Below are 17,601 nucleotides of genomic sequence, written 5' to 3'. Positions count from 1 at the left end.
TGGAATTTCTGCATTACTTACAGGTCAGTAGGGATAAATTATTTTTGCCTGAAAATAAAATATATATTTTATTTATGCTTAAAGCGTACCTCTAGTTATGAACAACTTTTCATAAATGAATAGTACAGGTGGATATATGAAACATATGAAGAAATCAGTTTTATTCTCCACTTTACAGGCTGAGTAACTTTCTTCAGTTACTTTGAGTTACTATACTTTTTTATTAGTCTATCAAGACGGGAGGAGAGAAAAATAATATTCTAGAAAAGACACTGAAATCGCAGTTTTTTTGCTCTGCTACTCTGTGCTCTTTCAACACTGACACTGCTAGGTTGTACATAAGAGGCTACCATAGAACATAATGAGGCAATAACAAGTAATCTGCCAGAAAAACTTCTCAACCTACTCAACCCCTCCCATCTCTATAGAGATTTGTGTGTGAGGCTGAATATGGACACAAATCTAATATAAAAAAGCTGTCAGATTTATGATAATGAGCAGAAGAATGGATCTCCTTAGCAAGTGTGAAAAGGTGACAGGCAGAGTGCTGGAGTCATGGTACATCTTCAAGGTTTCTGACCTATGTGTGGTCCAGTTCAGGTCTGGAATAGGTTTCAGCCCCAGGTATAGGTCATAGGCTCGTTACTGGCCCGTAAAAGCTTTCAGACCCTGCACATCAGGGCAGATCCAGGGAGCATGAGGAGGTGCATGGGTCTGTCCTGACACTGAGTCTGGTGACACTGTTTTGTGCTCTTTTTGTTGTTTCATGTGGCTGGTAGTAAGCTGCACATACAGTTAGTACTTTATTGCCTAGTTAGCGCTCAGTCGAGCAGGGTTTTGTTTCACTCCTTTTGCCTGAAGTTAAGGCTGTATTTTATTCTGCTCATTTTGTGCCAGACGTAAAGGTTTATTTATTCTGCTGTTTTTTGTCGTTTTTTTAAATAAACCCGTTTTGCTACAGTTAATGTCCCTGACTCCGACTGGTTGGGTCCGCATCATTGCTGCTACCGAGTTACTTTTCCCACATATGGTGATTCGGATGTGGGCATCCCAATTTTAACAGTCCTAAAGAGACATACACCCTTTTTTTTTCACGTATGAACTGTGAATGGTGAATGAGTTGATGTGCAATCCATTCTTTATTCCCTTATGGACAACACTTAGATAAAAAAAATTGTTCATGTGAAAGAGCCTTAAGAAGTAAAAAACTAATCCCAAAGTTTCAGAATTTACAAAAAAAAACAAAAATGAAAACAGAGAAAGCTATAAATAAATCTGTGCAAGTCTAGCCCTAAATATGACACCTCCACAGACTGTTGCTCAGTAGGTACCATTCCACTGATTCTGGAGCAGTTGGAATTTTTTCTCTAGACCCCACCATTTCTGAGCAATCGTTGCTGTTAGTTTCAGCACCCAGTATGCTAATTATACTCTTTAGGTGGGTATTCATAAACTAGAGCAGACATTCTAGGAAGAGACCCATATCATTTTACTGGGTGCTGAAACTAACAGAAAGGATTGCTCTGACACCTACTAAAGAATGTAAAGAGTTGAGCTGGTGGAGGTGGTGAAAGGTGCTATTTAGTTATTTATACACTCACCGACCACTTTATTAGGTACACCATGCTAGTAACGGGTTGGACCCCTTTTTGCCTTCAGAACTGCCTCAATTCTTCGTGGCATAGATTCAACAAGGTGCTGGAAGCATTCCTCAGAGATTTTGGCGCATTATCCTTCTGAAAGTAGCCATCAGATGTTGGGTACATTGTGGTCATAAAGGGATGGACATGGTCAGCAACAATACTCAGGTAGGCTTTGGCGTTGCAACGATGCTCAATTGGTACCAAGGGGCCCAAAGAGTGCCAAGAAAATATTCCCCACACCATGACACCACCACCACCAGCCTGAACCATTGATACAAGGCAGGATGGATCCATGCTTTCATGTTGTTGACGCCAAATTCTGACCCTACCATCCGAATGTCGCAGCAGAAATCGAGACTCATCAGACCAGGCAACGTTTTTCCAATCTTCAATTGTCCAATTTCGATGAGCTTGTGCAAATTGTAGCCTCAGTTTCCTGTTCTTAGCTGAAAGGAGTGGCACCCGGTGTGGTCTTCTGCTGCTGTAGCCCATCTGCCTCAAAGTTCGACGTACTGTGCGTTCAGAGATGCTCTTCTGGCTACCTTGGTTGTAACGGGTGGCTATTTGAGTCACTGTTGCCTTTCTATCAGCTCGAACCAGTCTGGCCATTCTCCTCTGACCTCTGGCATCAACAACGCATTTCCGCCCACAGAACTGCCGCTCACTGGATGTTTTTTCTTTTTCGGACCATTCTCTGTAAACCCTAGAGATGGTTGTGCGTGAAAATCCCAGTAGATCAGCAGTTTCTGAAATACTCAGACCAGCCCTTCTGGCACCAACAACCATGCCACGTTCAAAGGCACTCAAATCACCTTTCTTCCCCATACTGATGCTCGGTTTGAACTGCAGGAGATTGTCTTGACCATGTCTACATGCCTAAATGCACTGAGTTGCCGCCATGTGATTGGCTGATTAGAAATTAAGTGTTAACGAGCAGTTGGACAGGTGTACCTAATAAAGTGGCCGGTGAGTGTATATAACCATATAAAAAAAAATAAACATAATATGTGGAAAAGGTACAGCCAACAAGAAGATTGTATTGTGTATGATTGAATTCAAACTTTATAGAGCACAGTTATTTTACCTAAAATGTGATAGCAAAGGTGACCATCACCAAAAGGGGCAACACAAAAATAAACAGAGGTAGCAAGATACCATGCTACAAGTTATCACAGAACACAACACAACTGAAAAGAGTCAAATTAAAGTTCTTTGCCACAGTGGTGTGGAGTATCAAGTTAAAGGGGCTCTATCACTGGGAAAAGTCATTTTTAGCTAATCACATCGTTGCATAGGCTTTAGAAATGCTACTTCACGCCTACCTTTAGTATGTAAATTGCCTCAGTGGATTCTGAATAAGTCCGTTTTTATTAATATGCTAGTGAGCTTTCAGCCAGTACAGGAAGTTCCCGGCAGCCTCCTCTCTTCTATTATCTCCTATGTGTGTGAGGCAAACAGGAAGCTGAGTCATCAGCTGCAGCAGCCTCCCATAGGATACAACAGGTGTGCACCATCTATCGTGCACTAGTCTAATTAGCATATGTATAAAAATGGACTAAGGCTGCATGCACACGGAGTTACGCCGGGCTTGTAAAAATACTCATTCACAGCCGTACACGCGAGTGCTGCGGACGGCTCCCAAACACTTCCCATTCACTTCAATGGGAGCGTTCGTAACGCCGGCATTACGAGCGCTCCCATTGAAGTGAATGGGAAGTGTTCGGGAGCCGTTCGCAGCTCCTGCGTGTACGGCTGTGAATGAGTATTTTTACAAGCCCGGCGTAACTCCGTGTGCATGCAGCCTTATTCAGAAACCACTGAGGCAATCTACATACTAAAGGTAGGTGTGGAATAGACTTTCTAAAGGCTACGCAAGGATGTGATTAGTTAAAAATGACTTTTCCCAGTGATAGAGCCCCTTTAAACTTTGCTACATCTGCGCCGAAAATTATGTCGCAGTGCTAACAAATTGGAATCTCCCTTTCCTCTAGCTTGCAGTCCACTGTGAGTTGTCAAGTGAAGTCTGTCTCTAACAGCAGAAGAGCACAGACAGATTACAGGAAGTGGGGGTGGGGCCTTGCTTTCATAGTCAAAAGCCCTGCTGGCCTCTTCTGAATGAGCCTTCCTTTATCAGAATGCAACATATTTCCTCTGATATTAACCCTTTTAATGTACCTCATTCAAAATCAGATACCATTTTCTGGCTCTGCTTACAACCACAACTATCCTGTGTGTCCTGGACATGCATGGCACATTATGCTGACTTCATTTATTACAGCCTATAGCAACACAAGTGAGTAATAAGAGACAAGCAAAGCTATGCACACAGCTTTACTGTGTTGTTTCACAGTCCACATGTGATGCTAAGGACAGCTGTAAAATTATAGTCAGGATACTATTCGTAGGTTGCCTGGCATATGTGCTTCCAGCCTGCATGTACAGGACACACAGGAATATTTTGACGGCAGAAAGGGCCAGAATAGGAAAACTGAATGAATCCCAAAGAGAAATTATATAATACTATAACACTGTACAATGCTGTAGCTGCCTCTGAATGAAGAGAGGAGGACCAGAAAGGGTTAATAACACTGAGCGCTGAGGAAAACAAAATCATTATTTGCTATTATGGGCGAAAAAATGTTTATTGACTGACATGCAGGGATATGAACTGTGCCTGGTAATAAAAAGCTGCGTCTATCAAAGTCCAGTCTTGCTAGATGAATGGTCTCTAGGTAGCTGACATCACTGATGTTAATAGTAACCAGAAAATGAGATCTTAAACCTGCAACTAAAATATGCAGCATATGTTGTCAAGCTACGGTTTCGACACAATCACATAGTAACAAGAGCTAAATGCAAAACTATAAATAGGAAAGTTTCATAGCTACAAAAATATCAGAACACTAGTCAGGGGCGAAGATGTGAACAGACTGCCTCGAATCACACTAAAAACCATCATTAGCAGGTGCAGCACAGCTCAGGGTACGTAACATGACGTCCATGCTGCATGTTGTATGGGCAAATCCAAGCTGATGTGTAGGAATCTTCTCTGCGGCATTAGGCTGGTTGCCATAGAGATATAAAGCATATATTCTCAGAAAATGTCCGGTTTGGTTAAGTGAACAGTCCATCCTCTCCGTGTAGCATATGAAGATTTTTATTCCTGTCCTTAGATTTTTTTAATTAATATAAAGTAGTTCACTATGCAGAGCTGCTATAAGGTGTAGTCTACACTGACATTTACACTACATCTACCCCTGCCACCAGTTGTACACTCAGGTTACAGGTACAAATTCCCATGGTCCAGGTATTCTTCTCAGACTGCTACCCCAAGGATTGATAGCGCTCTACCAATGTACTGTAAGTGTCCCTCACATTTCCCTCCCTTTACATAGCACATTACTTGCTTGTCAATGGCAAGATACTTGGTGGCAATGAAGAAAAGAAGGAGTCTTCCTCTTTCCTCCTATGATAGAGCTGCTGTGATGAATATAAGTCTATGGGGCATCACTGTGGTACCCAAACCCACCAGCCTGCCCTCTGTACATGCAGAGATGGCTGTCAGTCACTGATAGGACTAAACTTCTCTAAAGCATGGAAAGAAAAAGGAAAATAAGGATAAATGACAAGTCACCCTGAATAGATTGCTTCTAAACTATGCATCTCCTGCTCTATAACATATAATGCATTGCATTTGCCTGGTGGCAGGTTCCATTCAAAAAAATCTACTGATGTCTCAGCAATGACTGGCCTGTGTACACACTCCCACACAAAAAAACTGTTATCAAAAAACATACTTCCTTAAAGGGGGTCCAACACTCATACAGAATACCATGTAATGATAAAACTGCTTTGTTTAAACCACAAACGGTTAAAAACATGCATCAAATATTACTGAAGAGGGTAGGTTACCTTACCATGCAAAGTTAGGGCGAGTTCAGAGTATTTGCATGAAAATTTTGAGGTGGAATCTGCTTCAAAAATCTCTGCTAAAAACGCATCCCATTCATTTAAATGGAAACCAGTAGCAGCTTTTTACCTCTAGCTCATTTTTTTTAGCTATAGAGGAAAACAGTGACATGACCCATCTAAAGGCAGGGGCCCTACGTGGTGTACACGCTGCTATATAAACCGCAATGTTTTACAGCCACTGTAAAGTGGATGGGATTCTAGCGATTTTTTATTTTTTTTAATCATTCTAAAGGACTCCAAAAAGAAGATCAAAAATGGGGACAGAAAACAGAGCTGCCAATAACATGTACTCATATAGCCAGCAAAAGAATCCCACATCGGATATAGATTATAGCATAGGAGTATTGGAAGAGAAAAATCATACAGACCATAGCACCGTGCCCCAACACACAAGCTGCCTACTGCTTTGGCAGGATAAATTCACTAGATACAACACTTTGTAATATATTTAGATCACACATTTGGATTTATATTTGTACCATTCTTCCCTGTCAATCCCAGAATGCCACCTCATTATTTTTACTTTGTATACACAGAGGAGCAGAAGCAATTTTAAGCTAAGGTTTTTTTAATTTTTTTTTATTTTGCCCAATTCTTCTATTATAGTGCAGGTATCGATACTGGGTAGACTACACCAAAAAAGGAAAAGTATAATGCATCTGGCATTTTCTACAAAAAGACATAAGCCTTACGTCGTATAGGCTTGTCATTGAAGTATAGTTGTTTTCCAATGCACAATGAAACTTTGTACCATTAGGTAACATTGGTGAGCCAAGGTCATAGTACATTGTTAGCAGTATTAGATTCTGAACGGCAGCTCAACATAATAGTATAAGTCTCATGGTAGTCAAATTAGGTCACATTTTCTCTCATCTCGACAGCTACAAAAATACAGAAAACAAAAGAACAAAAGGTGAATTGACCGTCCGCCTCAGTGATAAAACCTTACATCTTTCTATGCTAATAATACTGTACTTCATTCATAGAGTAGGTGCAGTAGTGAGACGAAAATGTCCTCGCCACGTGCACAGTCACCTGATATGGATCATTTTACAATAGCACCTCACGCAAAGATCAGGCTCCGCTTCATTACAATTGGTATAATACTGGGGTCCATGATGATCAACTGCAGTCATCTGCAGTTGGATTTGGTTAATGAGTTTTTTGAGCCCTTTATTGCGGTTGCAAGAATAAAGCAAAGAGAAATAACAATGCGTCCTCAAACCGCAGATGTTTCTGTTTCAAAAAAACCCTAAACTAAACCTGGCCATAAAGGCCTTTTACATGGGCCAAAATTCTGCGCAGGAGCCTTAAAAGGGTTTCAGGGATTTTGGATTTCCTTAGGATAGGCCATAAATATCTGACTAGTAGATGGTCGACAGCTATACTCAATACAGGGCTGGATGCAGATAGTGACCTGACAGCTCCTATTTACTTCACATGAAGCTAAGCTGCGGTACTGGCAGGGCAAGGAGCCATCTATTTCCAGATTGGGCATTATATATAGTGGCCCCATACAGCTGATCAGACTGGAGTCCGTGCAAGCTGTTGATTCCCCATTGATCAGATATTTATGGCCTGTCCTAAAAATAAGCCTTAAAATCCATATTTCTGGATAACCACTAATTCCTGATCAATGACCCATGTAAAAAACCTGCTATTAGCTGACCACCAAATACTCATTTTCTGGCTGCTCATATCCTTGATGTGGTTTGTCACCAGCACCCTGAGCTATGTAAAGGGATGTGCTGCCAACAATAATGAGAATGACATCTGTACAAGAGCACTTAAGTTATGAACAACTAGCTGGTACCCGCGACTTCGTCTGCGGTGATTGTAGAATTGGGTATATACAGGCGCGGGTAAGGTTTTCGTACTGTGTGTAAGGTCTGGGATATGAAATGTAACTTTGTATCTTGTTTTTGTGGTAATTCAGAGAATCCGTGAGACTTTTGTGTTGAAGTTACTTTGTATTTGAGCCGCTATATATACGGTGTTGTGAGAAACTTTACATAGTGAATTTGGGACAGAGGTATTTGAACTTAACCCTTTCCCACCGATGGCATTTTTTGATTTTCGTTTTTGACTCCCCTCCTTCTAAACCCCATAACTTTTTTATTTCTCCGCTCCCAGAGCCATATGAGGTCTTAATTTTTCCTGGGACAAATTTTTCTTCATGATGCCACCATTATTTATTCTATATAATGTACTGGGAAGCAGGGAACAAATTCAGAATGGGGTGGATTTGAAGAAAAAATGAATTTCTGCGACTTTCTTACGGGCTTTGGTTTTACGGCGTTCACTGTGCAACCAAAATGACATGTCCCCTGTATTCTGTGTTTCGTTACGATGCTGGGGATACCAAATTTATATGGTTTTATTTACATTTTGACCCCTAAAAAAAAAATCCAAAACGGTGTTAAAAAATTCTTTTTTGAAAAGTCGCCATATTCCGACAGCCGTAACTTTTTTATACATGCGTGTACGGGGATGTATAGGGCGTATTTTTTTGCGGGACCGGGTGTACTTTGTAGTTCTACCATTTTTGGGAAATGTTATTGCTTTGATCACTTTTTATTAAATTTTTTTTTTTTTTTTTTTTTTTTTTTTAATGTAGATTGTGAGCCCCACATAGAGCTCACAATGTACATTTTTTCCCAATCAGTATGTCTTTGGAATATGGGATGGAAAATCCATGCAAACACGGGGAGAAGATACAAACTCCTTGCAGATGGTTTTTTGCCCTTGGTGGGATTTGAACACCAGGACTCCAGCGCTGCAAGGCTGCAGTGCTAACCACTGAGCCACCGTGTGGCCCCTTTTTATTCAAATTTTTATCAGAATCAAAACAGTGAAAAAAAGGCGGTTTGGCACTTTTGACCATTTTTCCCGCTACGGCGTTTACCGAACAGGAAAAATATTTCTGTAGCTTTGTAGAGCGGGCGATTTCGGACGTGGGGATACCTAACATGTATGTGTTTCACAGTTTTTAACTACTTTTATATGTGTTCTAGGGAAAGGGGGGTGATTTGAATTTTTTAATCCTTTTTTATTTATTTTTTTATATTTTTTTTAACTTTTTTTTTTTATTTTTTTTTTGCATTTATTAGACCCCCTAGGGGTGTTGGTGTGAGTTTGGGTTTTGTGGGGGTCCTGGCACAAACATATGTGCGCTATTGTGACGAAAAGTAGCCTATTGTTTAATCGGGTGTATTAACTATGTTTGTGGAAACTTTCAGCCAAATCGGTGGAGCGGTTTTTCTGTGATTGAGGAACAAATATCCGAACATGCAAACATCCAAACACACAAACTTTCACATTTATAATATTAATAGGATTATTTGGGTAAAAATGTCCTTTCATAAGCAGCAGTCATATCTTCTCCTGGTGCGCATGTACTGAACATCTTACAAGTTTCAAATACACACAAAACAGAAAGAGGGGAGGGGAGATTCTGGGACATTTACATTGATGTCCTAGCCCAAAGCCAGTCCAACAACATGAGATTGGTGGGGTGCAACTTCCATCACCTGCAGTTCTTTGAAGGGGCTTAGGCATTTAGGCAAGTGCTGTGTCTGAGTCATTTTTTACCAGGCACAGTACTATACAAGTGAATGGGACAGCGCTACATGTAGTATCACACACTGCCTCTGAATGCACAGGGCAGTATCTGATGAACAGTGAAGAAGCCCATAGTGTTCAGTGGAGACCTTTGAGACAGCTACAGCTAAAATATCCAGTAAACCCATTCAACAACATATACAGTGCAAAACAATTGCCATAGAGTATATATATATTGTATTTCTATTAGAATTGCTCAGGCACTTTACAGTAGTCGTGTACTCTGAACAGATGTAGGCTTTTTTTCTTCCTATTTGCTTACCATTTAGCCACAGGCCATCATTAAACCCATTTTCCTTATTGCTTAGGAACATAACATTAGGATTCATTTCCTGAATAAAACTAATAGGAGGCACATAAACTGCAACTACGAAGCACTCTTTTACAGACTCTGCTTTATATCCAGGCTTAAAGTTCATTTCCCCTCCACTGTAGTACAAAAATACCATAGGGCAATAGCTCCCATAGTCAGATTTGAGTCCAGTCCAACTGGTCAGAGAGATGTTGCATGTTTTACATGACAGAAATCACCGGAACGTGCCAGGGCATTAGAATTTCTGCATCTGGACTTGTCCATAGGGAGGAAATCATTCTACGTAAGAAAGTAAATCCCAAAGAGAACACATCAGCTACATATAACATGATAATTAAAAGAAAGAAAAGCATCAAGACGTCTGTGCAGAAGACACAAGTCTTATCGGGTGTGCTATAAATAGTGTCCTCCATGTCTTCAGTCGATGGCTAATAATGAAGGCAAGTACTGGAGAAACACTATTAATTGTCTTCTGCGTTGCGCCCGGACACAGGGATGTGCATTGTGGCTTTTTCCTGGCAGCATCTGGAATGAAACGTCTATTTATTAAGCACTGGAGCATCTAATGAGAGGAGCATTGCTAATTCTTCTCGCTCTAGGGGTTTGCCTGGCCGGCTCAGAGCTGCATTCTTCATACAATAGAAAAAAACTAGACACTGTTTATTCTATTAGCACACATGAACTTTGTCATCTCCTCCAGGGGGAGAATTGGGAGCATCTAGTTGTGAATATGGCAACATTTGTATTACTGGACATGCAATGATGAGGGGACAAAGTCTATTAGACATTAGATCATATGGAGTAATCTGCAACGTGTTCAAAGGAACAAACTGAGAGGTAGCTTGCTGAAACAGCCCACCCAGAAATGCAGTCTTTGCCAATATCACTATCAGCACCCACAATAACATTATGGTTCAAGGTGGACTCGTCTCATTATACCAGGATTTTACATAAATTATGTAACCAAGCCATCACAAGGTATAGAACTTGTGTGTGGACCACAAAGGTGGAGTAACGGAGAAGAAACCCATGTAAGTGTCTGTACATAACAGTGCTGAGACACCTAATGAACAGCTGGACTGCTTCAGCTTTGGCCAGAGGCAGGGATGTGTAGGTGCGAAGCCACGCCACAGACTCCCACTACTCCCCTTTCCCACAACTCCTTCTCCAACATGTACAAAAGCCTTAAAGCTTCTCTAAGTCAGGAGCAAACAAGTGATTTAATTCCTAAGAAAGTAAATATGTGATAAACTATGAAACTAATTCATTATATACTATCAACAATTGAATCATTTGAAAGAACTTACCATTTTATTTTGAAGCTAGAGTCGGTTATTGACTTCAAGGAGAACTACCCCTCCCCCACCACTTCACTCATTGTAATGGTCTAACACATCTACATATCTAACTGGATGTGGGAGTATCTAAATCTGCTCCATAACTATACAGTTTAACAGAACACTAGATGTGGACACAAGCAGATTTTTTGATTTAATGGGATAATAAAGTAAAACAAATAAACATAAAAAAATACTAAGAACAGGAGATGAGACTAAAAGCCACTTGGTGACATGATCTGATAAGCGCTGTACTGCGCTCACCAGCACAATTCACCTTTCAATGCACCAGGATTAACTACAGATGAGATTGTGAGACAAAACCAGAAGTGGGTCAAAAACACAGAACAGGTGCAAATCTGAGGGTTGACCTAATAACTAACTATGGAGATAGTACCAAGCAATCGTCTTCTATTAATTCCAAAAGTTCATTACTGGTGTATGGCAAAACCAAAGGTAAATAAACGGAGAGGTGAAGAGCAGCAGAATATCCCAGCACCCACACGGGGTGAAAATAGACTAAATTCTGACCAGAGGAAGGGAAAGATCCTGCGCTTACTCCGTGCCGTTGGGGTAAAACACGCACTTTATTATATTCACACACAAACGACGCGTCAAACAGCGTTTCAGGGATTATGTGTATTTGTACACTTGACAAAGGGGGTATCCCCGAAACGCTGTTTGAAGCGCCGTGTGTGTGTGAATATAATAAAGTGCGTGTTTTATCCAAACGGCACAGAGTCAGCGCAGGTTCTTTCCCGTCCTCTGGTCAGAATTTGGTCTAATAACTAACTATATACCATATATGTAGGCTAAAAGGACACGGTTCTGAATGCAAAGTGCTCTAAAGATATGAACAATATAATAGCCAGGAGCATATATGGCAAATGTAGAACTAAGCCTAAGCTATAGTACAGTATGTAGCTCACTTATTTCTATAACAAGTAGCATGCAAAACAGGAAACTTAATATTTACAGGGTTTTTCTCAGGATGGGTCATTATTAAAGGGATTGTCCCATCACAAGGATCCTATCTATACTGCTTGTTAATGTGAATGTAAGACTTTTCCTAAATACATTGCTTCAGCAAAACTGCTTTTTACACATCCTTGACTTATCCGGTCATAAGTCAAGTGATGTATCTGCTGCTCTCAGGGGGAGGGAGGAGGGGCTAAGTGCACGGGAGCGAGCCTGGAGGGGGGAGGTAGTTTACCCTTTGGGGGGGAGGGGCCGCCAATACAGACCCGGCATCTGCTGTAATAGAGGCGGATGCCGGGGAGGGTTAGACGCCGGCACAGATGCCTGCAACATCGTTATGGTCCTGCCCTGCATGAAGCCAGCTGCGGCAGGGGCCGCCAATACAGACCCGGCATCTACTGTAATAGAGACGCGGATGCCGGGGACGGTTAGACGCCAGCACAGATGCCTGCAACATCGCTGCTGGCTTCATGAAGGGCAGGAGCATAGCGATGTCGCAGGCATCTGTGCAGGCGTCTAACCGTCCCCGTCATCCGCCTTTCTATTACAGCGGATACCGGGTCTGTATTCACATATGCAAAGTCAGCGGCGAGATGCCGCTGGCCCTGCGTGCACGCTCATAGATAGTGAGACCAGTCTAGCCCTCACAATGCGAATACAGACCCGGCTACCGCTGTAATAGAGAGAGGCGGATGCCGGGTCTGTATTTGCATTGTGAAGGCTAGACTGGTCTCACCATCTATGAGCATGCACGCAGGGCCAGCGGCATCTCGCCGCTGACTTTGCATATGTAACCCCGCCCACCAATGACGCAACAAAGCAGGAAGACAGAAGATTTTACAGCAACAAAAACTGGTGAGTATGCGACGTGGGAATACCCCTTTAACATCCTCTTCATCACTTCCATGCTTACCCATCTTCTACACACCAGTAGTAGTGACTATTGGGAATTAAAGAGGTTGTCCAGGATAAAAAAATATTTTTATTTATATTAGGTAGAACAAAGAAAACAAAAACACACTTACCTGTCCCTGGTGCCTCCCAGCGCAGTCCAGTGTTTTCTTGTGGTGGTCCCCCCCCATATGAAGTCCCGTATCCCTTTCCTTAGGCTCCTGATTGGCCGCAAAGCCATTGACCACTGCAAGTGACTACTGAGCAGCGTAAGGAAAAGGACATTGCACATCAAACAGAGGACACTGGAGCTGGATTGGACAGCGCTGGCAGAGCATCGGGACAAGCGAGTATTAGTGATTTTTATTTTATTAATACGACCTACCCTGAGTATAGATCATCAATATCCTATGCCTGGAAAACCTTTTGTTTCAGCTAAGGTTCCATGTGTCAAGTCTACTGTAGGATATCCATCACAGACATTTGGCAACAGAGCCACTCTCAGCAAAGACCAGAAGAAACGGGCTAATTGTCACAGCAGCATTCAGCGGCTGGTCCCAAAAGCTGCAAACCACGGCCGAACATGAAGCAATAAATGACATGCCATGTGTTTGTGCTATGGATTTGTTTCTGCAGTGTAAAGATGTGACTGTAATTCACACCATGTAAGACATGACATTGCAGCTTGGCTGCAAGCCATTTCATGGCCAAAGCCTATGTGTTTGACACCACATAAACAGCTTGTACAAGCACCAGATAAGACTTGTCATAGAAACTTCACAGACTGGATTCAGTACACAGCAAGATACTGTATTGATACATGCAGTGTGGTCTGTTGTACGTAACAACCAGCAACAACTCTACTAGAAATAAAGATTCAGCAATGCCTTTTTTTCACCCAGGATGTTTTGCATGGTTTTATTACATGTATGTTTTAGCTAAATTCAATACACACAATGTTCTGCACTTGTCCAACTGGTGTCACCTTTTCCTTCAAGAATATAGTCACACACCGAAGATTTATTACAAAAATGACAAGCTAATGAGTTCCAAACATCAAAGTGGGGACATTTATATGGCAGTCAGTGTAATGCTAGGTGCGGATGACTAGAACAACACACAGGTGGACTGTAGTGGTTAAATATGGAGCCCAACAGACCCCATTATAGTCAATGAGTCCGTTGTTTTTACCCTGAAAGTGGCAGATGAAAAAGCTGTCTGTGTAGGACTATTTCGTCTGCCAATTTCAGGTGAAGCCTCTGCTGCAAATGCAAACATAGCCCTAGATAATTTTGTGACATATCTGTGTGAATATAGCCTAATACATGTTTCTGAGGATGTGATACTTAAGGTTTTTGGGAACTTAAAAGGATTATTCCCATTGTGTGAAATCAATGTGTCAACAACTGACCACAGGTTCTGGCCACCAGAGTAACACGTCCTCTACCCCTATTAACATTGTTAAAGGCCATCACATGGCTACATTAGAATCAATACATGTCATAGAATTATTCACCTGACTGATTGTCTTTTCCTGACAGTCTGTTTTAATCAGACATGTCCTATTTTTGCTCAGTTTCACAGATCCCTCAATGGATATAAATCTTGGAGGGATCTGTGAAAACTGACGCCCCAATAATGCAAAATGGCCTTGAAAACTGTTCTTTTCACAACTGCTTTGCACATTGGTCATATGAATAGAGGCTTATAGAAATAGGGGAGCAGAGCGGCTCTACTGTTTCTACAACCTCCATAGAAATTAATGGAAGCTGCAAAAACAGCGTAACACAAGTGAGCTACAATGTTTCTGTAGTTCTAGAGTTATAGAAACAGTGTAGCTAAAGTTGCTATGCTATATTCTTAACTCCCATTCACTTCTCTTTCAGAAAATTCTGCTAGTGGAAAAAAAAGCTAGTGGAACCCATTGAAATCAATGGGAGGGGTTTTTTTTCAGCGTGGAAAATTCAGCTCCAAATAAAGCGCCATTTTCCTCCGTGTGAATGGACCCTAAGAGTAAGTTCACACGGGGTATTTTGGTCAGGATTTTGAGTCTGCATCTGCCTCAAAATCCTGACCAAAAAGACAGCTCCCGGGAGCCGTTTGTTCAGAGTCCGAGAAAAAAGAAGCGACATGCTCATTCTTTCAAGCGGATTTACCTCACAACATCCACCTGAAGACACTCCCTCCCGACTAGGCCCATTCATTTGGGCCTAATCCGGAAAACAGCAATAACTTGGTGTGGAATTTGGTGTGCTAGCAGAAAAAGGAACCCATTAAAGTCAATGGGAGACTTTTTTTTCAGCTCTGAAATTTCACACCAAATTCCTCACCATTTTCCTCCAAGTGAATGGACCCTGAATGGATCCTTAGCCTTACTGGTTCCCAGTAGAAGGAATAAAGCCAACATTGTAAGAATAGAAATGTCATTGTTAATACTGATACTGTTGGGAATTATTTTTGTTTTTAAGTGAAGGTAGGGGAAAAAAAAAAAGAAGTGAGCTTTCTAATGTGAATGAGTCCCCCATGATAAATGATGGTCTAATTAAAGTGACATTCCCATATTATTTCACCACATTAAGCTATCCTGATATGATTGGTAAAGGTTCAACCTCTGGGGGCCACACTGATCCTGAGCATGAAGGGGATACAATGCTGATCGAACACTGTATTCCTTTTATTTAATAGATCAATGGGATCTCAGAGCTCAGACCTACCAGTCGTAAGGTGGTAGCATATCTAGTAGTGATATAATCTGGGAACACCCCTTTAATACACTGCCAGTGTTCACTATGGGATGACTTCTCACAAGTGCTTGTTAGATTACCTCTTGTGCAGTCGGTTTATTTTACAATCCTGAAACACAGCCTAGTGTGGAAATGTATGTAATCCTTTTCTTGACAGATATAACAACAGCAGCAAGCGTGACTTCTGTTCTTAATGTTCGGCAGAACTGGTTTTTCCAAGTAGGTCAGGACCTTTCACATGGCGTTTATTAGAGGCTTAGGCTACACACATCTAGAGCTGCTCAAATCTCAACGTCTCTCAATGTTGGGAAACAAGACAGCAGTGCCAGGTGCTATTCACAACTACTACACCATTACTTTTTACTAGTTTGGCTACATTGTTCATTATTTGCAATGTGCAATTTTTCTAAATAGTATTTGCACTCAACCCCCCCTTTCACCACCTCCATCCACAATACCGCAGCTCTATACGTACACTCTTAAAAGTCACAGGGGGGAGGGGGTGCATTTTAGCCCTTCTGCCACTTTTATAGTATAAAATGGTCACAAATTACTCATTTGTAAATATTTAGTACCACTTGTAACTTGTGGAGAAGCGCAGGGAATATCAAGACCTGAGTAAAATACACCAGTCTTGATGAATTCCCCCCCATTAAATCCATACATTTATTAGGGTATTACCTGTGCAAAAAACACGTGTCACAAACTGGACGTTCCATATGAACTTCCCCCCTCAAGGTGAAATGGCTATTTAAAGGTTGTATTCCAAGTTATTACAAGTAATCTTCCATCCATTGGATAGGGGACAAAAGTTTGACTAGAGACTACGGTAGGGAGTAGCACCTCGTCCATATGAACAGAGGAGTAGGTCAAACATCTATACTGCCTCTCCATTTATCTCAATGGAACGGTTGAAGCAAAGCTGAGTCCAACCCTAAATTATCTCTAGCAGTCCCATAGAACGGACTGTAGCAGCAGCAGATTGTGCAATAGTGTCCCGGCAGGGAGACCCTGACCAATCTAGCAGTTACCCCCTAAGCACTGGATAGAAGACAACTCAGAATTACATGGGTACTCCCATCTGATCCATAAGTATTTGATAGATGTGATCTCACTTCTGTCTCCCATTGCTGAAACGTTTCCATAACTCCCATTGAAGCGAATGGAGAAAGCTGAATACATACACAGCCACTTGTCCATTCATTCTCTGCCCAGAGGCGGTGATACTATCCAGCTCACCAGGTAAGGCTCTGATCACATTGCTATCAGGGTTACATTTGTCCCTAAAGAGCAGAATAAGATAAGTGAGCCCAGTATAACATATCATGTAGTCCTCACATAGGACATGACACCAGGGTGAGCAGTCCCTGGACCTGTGCTATATATACATGACATATGAAGAGTACGGAGTACACAAGAGAAACCTATTGTCATAGAGATGTCACCCTGTATAGGAATGTATAGGCTGATAAAGGGACACTCGCCCTACATGACCAAGCAGATAGAAGTGCAGATAAGAAGTGTATAGAGACGTCTCCAGAGCTGCTGAGAGGTGGGGCAGGTGATGGAGCAGACACTGTCCTGTCACACAAACATTCCCGTCACCCTACACCTCAGCCTGACATGGGTGCTCACAACACAGGCAACAAGTGGAAGAAACAGAGTTTGGCTTTAGTGTCCCTTTAAGATTGCAGAATGTCTTCTCTGACAAGTGTGGTGTATGAGAGGAGGAGAAGGTGTGAGGAGCCCCCAGTCTGTCACTCACCTGGAGCCCCTGTGGGCGCTGTGGAGCCATGCTTGTAGGAAAGTCTCTGTCACTGTAATCCAAAGTGAGCAACAGGAGAGTCCGGAGCACGGAGGAGCCGCACACACTGAGCATCGGGAATTCAGGCCAACTCCCCACAGGCTCAGCAGCGCCCGGCCCGCCCGCTGGCTCCTCAGCCTATTGCACCCGCGGGAGAACTTCAGGCCCCGCCCCCCGTGTGAGAACGTCAACAAGGGGCGGGGCCAGCGTCTGAGTGTGAAGACTGATCTGTTATCTCTTCATGTTGTAACCTGCGGTGTCTGCACCGACCGGAGTCTTGTCACCGTCCTCCTCCTCC

The 17,601-nt window shown here is 42.1% G+C and overlaps 1 protein-coding gene across 1 annotated transcript in view; it reads right to left on the bottom strand.

The window, feature by feature from the left end:
- Positions 1–17,359, bottom strand: part of PLD1 (phospholipase D1) — a 103,443-nt gene extending 86,084 nt beyond the window's left edge. The window contains exon 1 of the mRNA XM_075268697.1: positions 17,265–17,359. The gene's annotated coding sequence lies outside the window, so the exon portion shown is untranslated. The remainder of the gene's footprint in view (positions 1–17,264) is intronic.
- Between the last annotated feature and the right edge of the window lie 242 nt (positions 17,360–17,601).

Source organism: Leptodactylus fuscus, chromosome 3 (assembly GCF_031893055.1).
Source record: "Leptodactylus fuscus isolate aLepFus1 chromosome 3, aLepFus1.hap2, whole genome shotgun sequence".
Lineage (NCBI taxonomy): Eukaryota > Metazoa > Chordata > Amphibia > Anura > Leptodactylidae > Leptodactylus > Leptodactylus fuscus.
The sequence above is the reverse complement of the archived record's forward strand: the minus strand, read 5'-3'. Positions and strand labels throughout refer to the sequence as shown.